Raw genomic sequence first — 9,113 nt, 5'->3', positions numbered from 1 at the left:
ATTTCTTGCGACTATATTCGAGAGACGAATCTAGGATTTAAAGATGACGGGTGCCACAATTATTTTTAATGTACATCTCAAAATAATTAATATAGAGTTTGTTCAGAACGTTTATCCGATTTATTTGTTTTTTAATTTATTCAGGCAATTAATAGGCATTTTTTATTTAAAATTAAAAAATTTCATCTCTTTCCCATAATATACTTGTGAGATTTCACTGGGTATGTTGTTGTTGTTATACAAAAATTACATCTCAGACATCAAGAATCAAATATAATTAGCATTTTAAAGAAGGATTCACACCTTTATTATTAACAATACAAGTAAAATCAATATTTTTTACTAGGGAACTGCATCTTTTTTCATGCTAAAAATAAATTTGCACAAGTAAAATAACATCTTTAATAAGAAAATTCCACCAATCAGGATAAAAAAATAAAATTATATCTTCAATAGATAAATTATACACCATAAGTGAATGCAGAATTAGATAAACTACAAGATCCAAAAAATTAAAATAAAAAATCTCATATTTTTCTAAGCAATACTTGCGAAATATTCATCATAATTTAATAGTAAAAATATTTAAATTGTATTTAACAATCATAGAATAACACAATTTTTTATGTTATAATAAAAAAATAAATTATAAAAATCAAATTTGTTCTCAATCCAAAATTTGTATCAAGACCCAAGTTTCTGATTTTGCCAAAAAAAAACATTTGAATTAAAATAAATTGTTATTTTATGGTATTTTAAATATAGGAGACTCTTTTTCGAGTGTCTTTGCTAAAGACTAGAGATAAAATAATAGAATAGAGGAAAACATATAAAAAATAATAAACGACAAATAGAAAATTGGGAGGTAGCCAAAAAGGAAAATGACTAGGACAAAGGAAATGAAAAGCACAACATAAAAAGAAAGTTAGATAAGGTTCAAGATAAATTTGAACTTAAATTTTGCACACGATAAGCACTTTCACAAAGGTCTACCAGCCATGACACCTTTGTCTAGTTTGCGATTGGAGGTGGCAAGATCAAATATTTAACCTAGTTTAAGAAAATTTCTACATAAATATATGATAATTTTACCAATCTGACGGGTGCCATACCACCCCCACCCTAAAGGGTGGATCCGCCCATGCTGCATCTTCGCCAGAAAATTATACTCTTTATATAAGGTTAAATTTTTTCTTTTATGGGTATAGTAGATGTTGAATTCCCTTGACTTATTCGTCTGTTTATTTCTTTATATTTTGAATATATTCAAAGAGAACGGGCGATCAATGTCTTCATTCACGGCAGAACATAGAGGGGATGTTAGATCATCAATAAAACTCCCCAAATACTACTAAAAAATAAGAATTAACGACGGACAAATTTTATAGCTAAACAACAAAAATTCGTCGCTAATCTTACTTAGCGATGGATTAGAGACAAATTAACAAAAAAATATATTAGTTACGAGAGATTTAACAATAAATTAGCGACAAAGTTCGTAACTAATTCTAGTTATTTTAATAATAAAATGAAATTCCATTTTGATGCTCCTTTATTGTTGCAAACCAGCTTATTCCATTCAACCTTTGGAAAGACATACCTCAATTCCCCATACAGATTTTTAAATAGAGAACATGATAAAATCGATCAGACATGTAGCATCGATCGACTTCACATGCAAAAAGAAGAAACATCTGCAAATTAGACTTCAGAATTCTTCATGCTATATTCTGAATTATTTTGGAGTAAGATTAAAGTTTGAAAACTCTGAAGTAATGGGTAGTGTTATTGGTCTTCCATCAACTTGTGCTTTACCTTAGAATCAAAGGGTAAAGAGAGAAAAGTTCTTGCTTCGGTTCTCTTTTTGTAACGCAAGAACAGATTGACATATGCAATTGTGACGGGCCTGACACAAGCAGAATTACTTTGTATTATAGGCCCATGTCTTAAAATTAAGCAAAAGATTGCATGGCATGTCCCTTAAGGGGGGACTGGTCGAATGTCCATTTTTTCGATTTTAGAAACATTTCCCCATTTTTTATTTGAACAACATAGTTCTTCAATATTTAAAGCTTAAAATTTTTGTTTGGTGATGAAAAGTAGAAGACTAATATAATGATCCATTATTGTTAATCGTTTGAATGTAGATAATTTATGCTTAAATTTTTAGTTCAAGCAACTTAGCGATATACGGTAAAAAACTCAAAACTCTATTGTTGAACCTTAGAAAGTATTAAAAAGACAAACTAAGTCTTTTTGATTTGGTGTTATCTGACTAAATTGCTGATTGAGAATTGTTTATGTTAGTATTTGGAAGCTATTATTTCAAATTTGAGATCATTTAGAGCAGATTTAGGGTTATTTGATAGATTAAAGTTGCAAATTCGAAGAACACTTTGTTAAAATAACACAAAAAAGTATGCCAGTTGGGTAGACTTGAATAAACAACTTAACAGATAGTTAGAGTAAATATAGCATAAGATCTACTAGTTCGATAGAAAAATCCCTAAATAACAAAATCAAGCAAATCTGGTAGACTTTGATGAATAATTTAAAAGACATGTAGAGTAAATATAGTATAAACTCTACCATCAGAATAGAAAAACATTGATGAAGAGCAATGATTGTATACAGGCTGATGACTATTTTTTAAATACCATTAATTTTGGGGACATTCGACTAAGACCAGCCCCTCACATGATCATTCCAATCACCCATAATTAAGGAATTAAAAGCAGAAACGTCTTAGAAATATCATAGACGTGGTGAAACGTTAAAATGTGCAATACATATGCAATCAATATTCCCTTCGTTAACTTCTAATCTTAATAAAAATATAATATAAAATAATAACTTTTTTTTAGTTAGGAGTATGCGAAAAAAGTTGTGATCAAAGAAAGTGTTGTTTGATTGATCTTCCAAATAGTGTCATAAAAGTGAAACAGATGACGTATTTATTTTCCTTGGTCATATATATAGGTGTTTTACTTTGGAATTTAAGTTATATATATATATATATATATATATATATATATATCAATTTGATAAGTTGAGATTTTTTTACATCAGTGAATTTTAACCTTTGATAGCAAGTTACCTATCATTTTATTATATTACCAATTAATCCTTATAAAGAAATTTACTTATAATTACTTAGTAAGTGTTGCTCTCAAATGCACACGTAAGTATACATGGTCAATAATAATATAGTGATGAATAGAGAGTCGAACCAACAGAGACTTGTCGTTAACTACCGACTATTTTAATTAAAATTGTTAAAATAGGTTGAGTTTTGTAAATATTAACTAAGACAAACAATTAGAACAAAGAGCTAAACTAACACAACAGAAAATTGGTTATCGTTGTTACTTCAGTAGAAATAAATATTTCAGTGTTGTGATTTTACCAATCCTATCGAATTCTATTTAATTCTTGTTTAATGCAATTTGTTTACGGTTGCTAATTTACCGAATTGTATATGCTCGTACTACACTTCGAATTACTATGTGTCTGCTCAGAATAGATTAACGCCTATATTTCTATGAAATTAATTTACCAAGAATGAATAAGATCACAGTATTCGATTAAGCATGGTATCAAGGTATAATTCTATCATAACCATAAATCTGCTCCTTAACCTTAAAGATAAGATCATACTCTCTTCAATTCTTCTCTAATCTAAACTTAGCTCCATCAAGCATAATCTAGATAATTGCTAGAAGTTGATCATTGGCTAGACAACCAAGCCATTACGCACAGAATTGAAGAAACAACCATATAATTATAGCAAACTGTATTTAAGGAGAAATTAACATGAAATAACAATATTCCTAGATTATCACAACCCCAGTACTGTTACGACCCAAAATCCTAACATGTCATGATAGCGCCTAACGTGGTACTAGGCAAGCCGATTTCTCCGAAATCTTTTCAACACATTTAGCAAGAATGAATTTAAAGCAGTTTTAGTAGTAAAAGTTTGCATAACCGGGATAGAAAACCCAAAATAAAATGCGAAATTCCCAACTATCGGGTTGTCACAGAGTACATGAAAATCCATTCATCACAAGTCTAGAAAATACGGTATATAATAGTCTGAGACCAAATATAATAATCAAGAAGATAAGGAAGGAGAGATAAGGTTTGTGAAACACCTGCAACTACCTCAGAATCTCCGGATAATCAACTGTGCGAAGAAATCAACACCCACTGTGTCCGGGAACACCTGGATATGCACACGAAGTGCAGAGTGTAGTATGAATACAACCAACTCAACAAGTAACAACACTAAATAAAGAACTGAAAGTAGTGATGAGTTTCACAGCTGAGTTCAATTGCAGTAATTTCCAACATAATAAGGTAGGCATGCTGTCAAATTCAACATTTAATGCCAAAATAGTAATTTCATGTCATGTAAGATAATATCTCTAAGAAATTTTTAAAACAGTGCTATAAGATAGCTAAAGTACAACAATAATGAAATCAAATACATCCTCTCAAGACCACAGTCACTCACCCATCCATTCACTTAGCAGTCAGCACTCGTACTCAGTAGGTACCTGCGCTCACTAGGGGTGTGTACAAACTCTGGAGGGGCTCCTTCAGCCCAAGCGTTATAATCCACACGGACAACTCACATTATGCGCGGACAACCCACGTACTATAGTATCAATATCTGGATCCGCACGGACAACTCACGTGCTGCACGAATGACTCACGTGCTATAGTATAATATATGTATCCACACAGACAACTCACGTGTTGCACGGACAACTCACGTGCTATAGTATAATATCTCACAATGAGGCCCTCGATCCCAATCAGTCAAAAATCTCTACAGTCTCTCGAGCTCTCAATAATCATGAAAATCAGCCCAAACAACAATGATATGATATATCAATAATGAACAATAGAGGCTGAGATAAAATAAACAAGTAATCTGTGATTGAGTACAAAATAACAATTTAGCAGATAGTTCAACATGTACACGAACACAGTGGGTCCCTACTAGGGGTGGGTATAAAAGATGAAAAATCGGACCGGAACGAATTAATTTGGTATTTCGGTATCGGTTATTCGGTGCTAATTCAGTATACATTTTTTGGTAGTTCGGTATTTTGGTACGATTCTCGGTATTGAACTTTTGATATTTCGGTATACCGAAATACCGAAAATTTTCAAGTAAGCCTTCACACCACTTCCCAGCCCAAGTTTTAAATTTTCCATTTCCATCCCAAATCCAACTTATTACCCATGTCCTAGGCCCTAGCTAGTAAGATTAATCCTGAAGTCCTACCCAACTAAGGACTTTTTTTTTCTGTTTCATAAATTCCCAGTTTCCCTTACTGTTTGCTTGAAAGCTCCTACAACGGAGCCTTTTCTACCTTTCTATTAGTGATTACAAGGGTAAAGTGAGAGATTGAAGTATGTAAAAATCTAATGCTTTGCTTACACAGCAAATTCAAATGGATTTTGGGAAAAATCAAATAGCTTGGCTACAATAGTCTACGAAATCAAGATGTTTAAGCTAATCATTCACCATTTGAAGGTATTATTTCTTTAATGTTATTACTAATAATAATACCGAAACCGTACTAAAACCATACCGAACCAAACAAGAAAATATCGAACCGTACCGAACTACTTTGGTATGGTATTTGGTATACACAATTGATATACCGAATGCCGAAGTACCGAACCATAATTCTTGAAAACCATACCGAAAAACCGAACGCCCACCCCTAGTTCCTATAGTGCCAACACATAATCTAAACATATTTTGTGTTTCAATTTCTCTACTACATGGAGAATGTACAGATAACAACAGATTATTCAACTACAGAGTTCCATAAAATTTGACCAAGTCACAATTCCTACGGTGCACGCCCACACGTCCATTACCTAAAATATGTGTCACCTCAAAACCGATCACATGCCACATAATTCGGGGGTATCATACCCTCAGGACCAAATTTAGAACTGTTACTTACCTCTAACCGTGTAATTTATTACTCCGCTATACCCTTGCCTCGCGAATCAGACTTCGAACGCCTCAAATCTAGTCACAAATAATTCGATTCAGCCAATACAAAATATAGAAATTAATTCCATATGAAAATACTAATTTTCCAATAAAATCCGAAATTGCACTAAAAATCGCCTATGGGGCCCACGTCTCAGAACCTGATAAAAGTTAAAAAATATGAATATTCCTTCAACCACGAGTCCAACCATATAAATTTTACCAAATTCCGACATCAACTCGACTCTCAAATCTTCAAATTAAACCAAGAAGGTTTTCAAAATTTTCCAATTTAATTCACCAATTAAATGTTAAAAACTATCATGGATTGGAGTAATTTAACCAATATTGAGTTAAGAACACTTACCCAGTTGTTTTTCTTGAAAACCTCCCGAACATCGGCTCTTCCGGAGCTCCAAGAGGGTTTTATGTCCAGGCGTTTCTTTTTCGTGAATGCTGAAGCTTCCTCGCGTTCACAAAGCACAAATTGTGCTGCCCAGATTTCCTCCTTCGTGAACGCGAGCCTGGTCTAATGAACGGGAAGACCAATTTCCCCCAGGCCGGTTTTCCCTTTCGCAAACGCGAGGCCCCAATCACGAATGCGTATCTTTGCCCCTCGACCCTTCGCGAATGCGTAGCACAAAATGGTCCAATCAAAATTCCTCTTAGCGAATGCGAGACTCCCCTCGCGAACGCGATGAAGGAAACTAGATACATGCATCAGAAACTTCCAGTAGCTGTTTAAGTCCAAATTTCGATCCGTTAACCATCCAAAACTCACCCGAGGTCCCCGGGACCTCAACCAAATACACCAACAAGTCCTAAAATATTCGGCACACAAATACGACCCTACATCCTCAACATCCCATCATCTCCAATAGTTACATCTTTGGCATCACCGTCAAGCAAATGGGGATCATCATACTAGCGCTCTCTGATGCGGTCATATAAGGAAGACCGAGAAACCACACAAATTAGAACCCGGCTGGGCTCCGAAATATCTAACCTCACTAACTGGTTGGCCAAGGCCTGAAGATCAACTACAAGAGGCCTTTCACCACCAGGAATGAATGCAAGGCTACCCATACTCACCGCCTACCTACTCAAGGCATCGGCCACCACATTGGCCTTCCCGGGATGATATAGAATAGTGATATCATAGTCCTTTTGCAGCTCTAACCATCTCTGCTACCTCAAATTTAGATCCTTCTGTTTGAATAAGTGTTGAAGACTCTGATGATCTGTAAGTACCTCACAAGATAATCCATAAAGATAGTCCCTCCAAATTTTCATTGCATGAACAATGACTGCCAATTCTAAATCACTGACAGGGTTGTTCTTTTCATATGGCTTCAACTGGCGCAAAGCATAAGAAATCACTCTACCTTCCTGCATTAAAACACACCCAATACGAATTCGAGAGGCATCACAATACACTATATAAGAGCCTACAGCTGAAGGCAAAACTAGAACTGGAGTTGTGGTCAAGGTAGCCTTGAGCTTCTGGAAGCTCTCTTCACACTCAACCGACTACTTGAATGGAGTACCTTTCTGGGTCAATTTAGTCAAGGGCGATGCAATAGATGAGAAGCCCTCCACAAAGAGATGATAATAACCAGCCAAGCTAAGAAAACTCCGAATCTCACTAGCTGAAGATGGCCTGTGCCAACTCTGAACTACCTTAATTTTCTTCGGATCTACCTTAATTCCTTCACTGGACACTATGTGTCCCAAGAATGCCACCAAGCTAAGCCATAACTCACACTTAGAGAATTTGGCATAAAGTTTCTCCTCTCTCAGCCTCTGTAGTACAATACTCAAGTCTCGTGCATGCTCCTCCTGGCTACGTGAGTTGTCACGACCCGAAATTTCCACCTTCAGACCGTGATGGCGCCTAACATTTCATTTTCTAGGCAAGCCAACATTAGAATAATATTATACATTTTAAAATAATTTTTAAATTTATTAATAACAAAGAACAAATGCGGAAGTAAAGTCTGAAATGTAGTGAATAATCCTTAAAATCAATAGTGACTAAATACCATCCCAAAATTGGTGTCACAAGTGCAGGAGCTTCTAGAATAATACAAATAAAGGTCGGAATAAAATAAAGCTGTCTGGAAACAAACACACAGCTAAAGTAAAGTAGAGGGGGACTTTAGAACTGCGAACGTCTTGCAGTTATACCTCAAGTCTCCTCTGAGTAGCTGAAATCCGAGTAAGTTTATGGTACACTACTGGGACCAACTCCGAAATCTGTACAAGAAGTGTAGAGTGTAGTATCAGTACAACCGACCTCATGTACCGGTAAGTGCTGAGCCTAACCTCGACGAAGTAGTGACGAGGCTAAGGTGGTTCACTTATATTATGTTGTACGCAATATTAGTAACAACAACAAATAATAGAAATAAATCAGGTAACTCATTTATAATAATTGAAGCCAATTCAGCAGTCATAACCAATTATCATTTCCATCAATTCTGTTGCAGCGTGCAACCCGCTCTCACAATATATTCACATTCAATTCTGTTGCAGCGTGCAACCCGCTCTACCAATATATTTCTTTTAATCAAGTCTGTCATATATTTAATTCAATTAAGTATATATATAGACATTTAAATAAGTCTGTTGCGGCGTGTAATCCGATCCTCCAATATTGACTTTTAATAAGTCTGTTGCGGCGTACAACCCGATCCTCCAATATGGACTTTTTAATAAGTCTGTTGCGGCGTGCAACCCGATCCTCCAATATATTTATTTCGATCAATTATGTTGTGGCGTGCAACCCGCTCCTCTAATATATTCATTTACTAATTCTTATATAAGTAATTTTCCCAATAAATGCAACAATTAATATAAAATTATGATTTAATTATGAAACAAATAATGACAAATAGAAAGTTATTATGGAAATCAGAGAGAAAATAAGTAGTTTAATGTTTAATATGCTAAATGTCAAATAACAATTAAGACACGTAATTCAAATAGCATGTAACAATTAATGCAAGAATTCAAGGATTAATATTTGACAAAGAATAGGAGAGAAACAATTATTATAACAATTAATTCATGATTTAAAATAATTTATGCT

The sequence above is a fragment of the Nicotiana tabacum genome, chromosome 24 (genome assembly GCF_000715075.1).
Source record: "Nicotiana tabacum cultivar K326 chromosome 24, ASM71507v2, whole genome shotgun sequence".
NCBI lineage: Eukaryota > Viridiplantae > Streptophyta > Magnoliopsida > Solanales > Solanaceae > Nicotiana > Nicotiana tabacum.
This window is presented reverse-complemented; position numbering follows the sequence as displayed.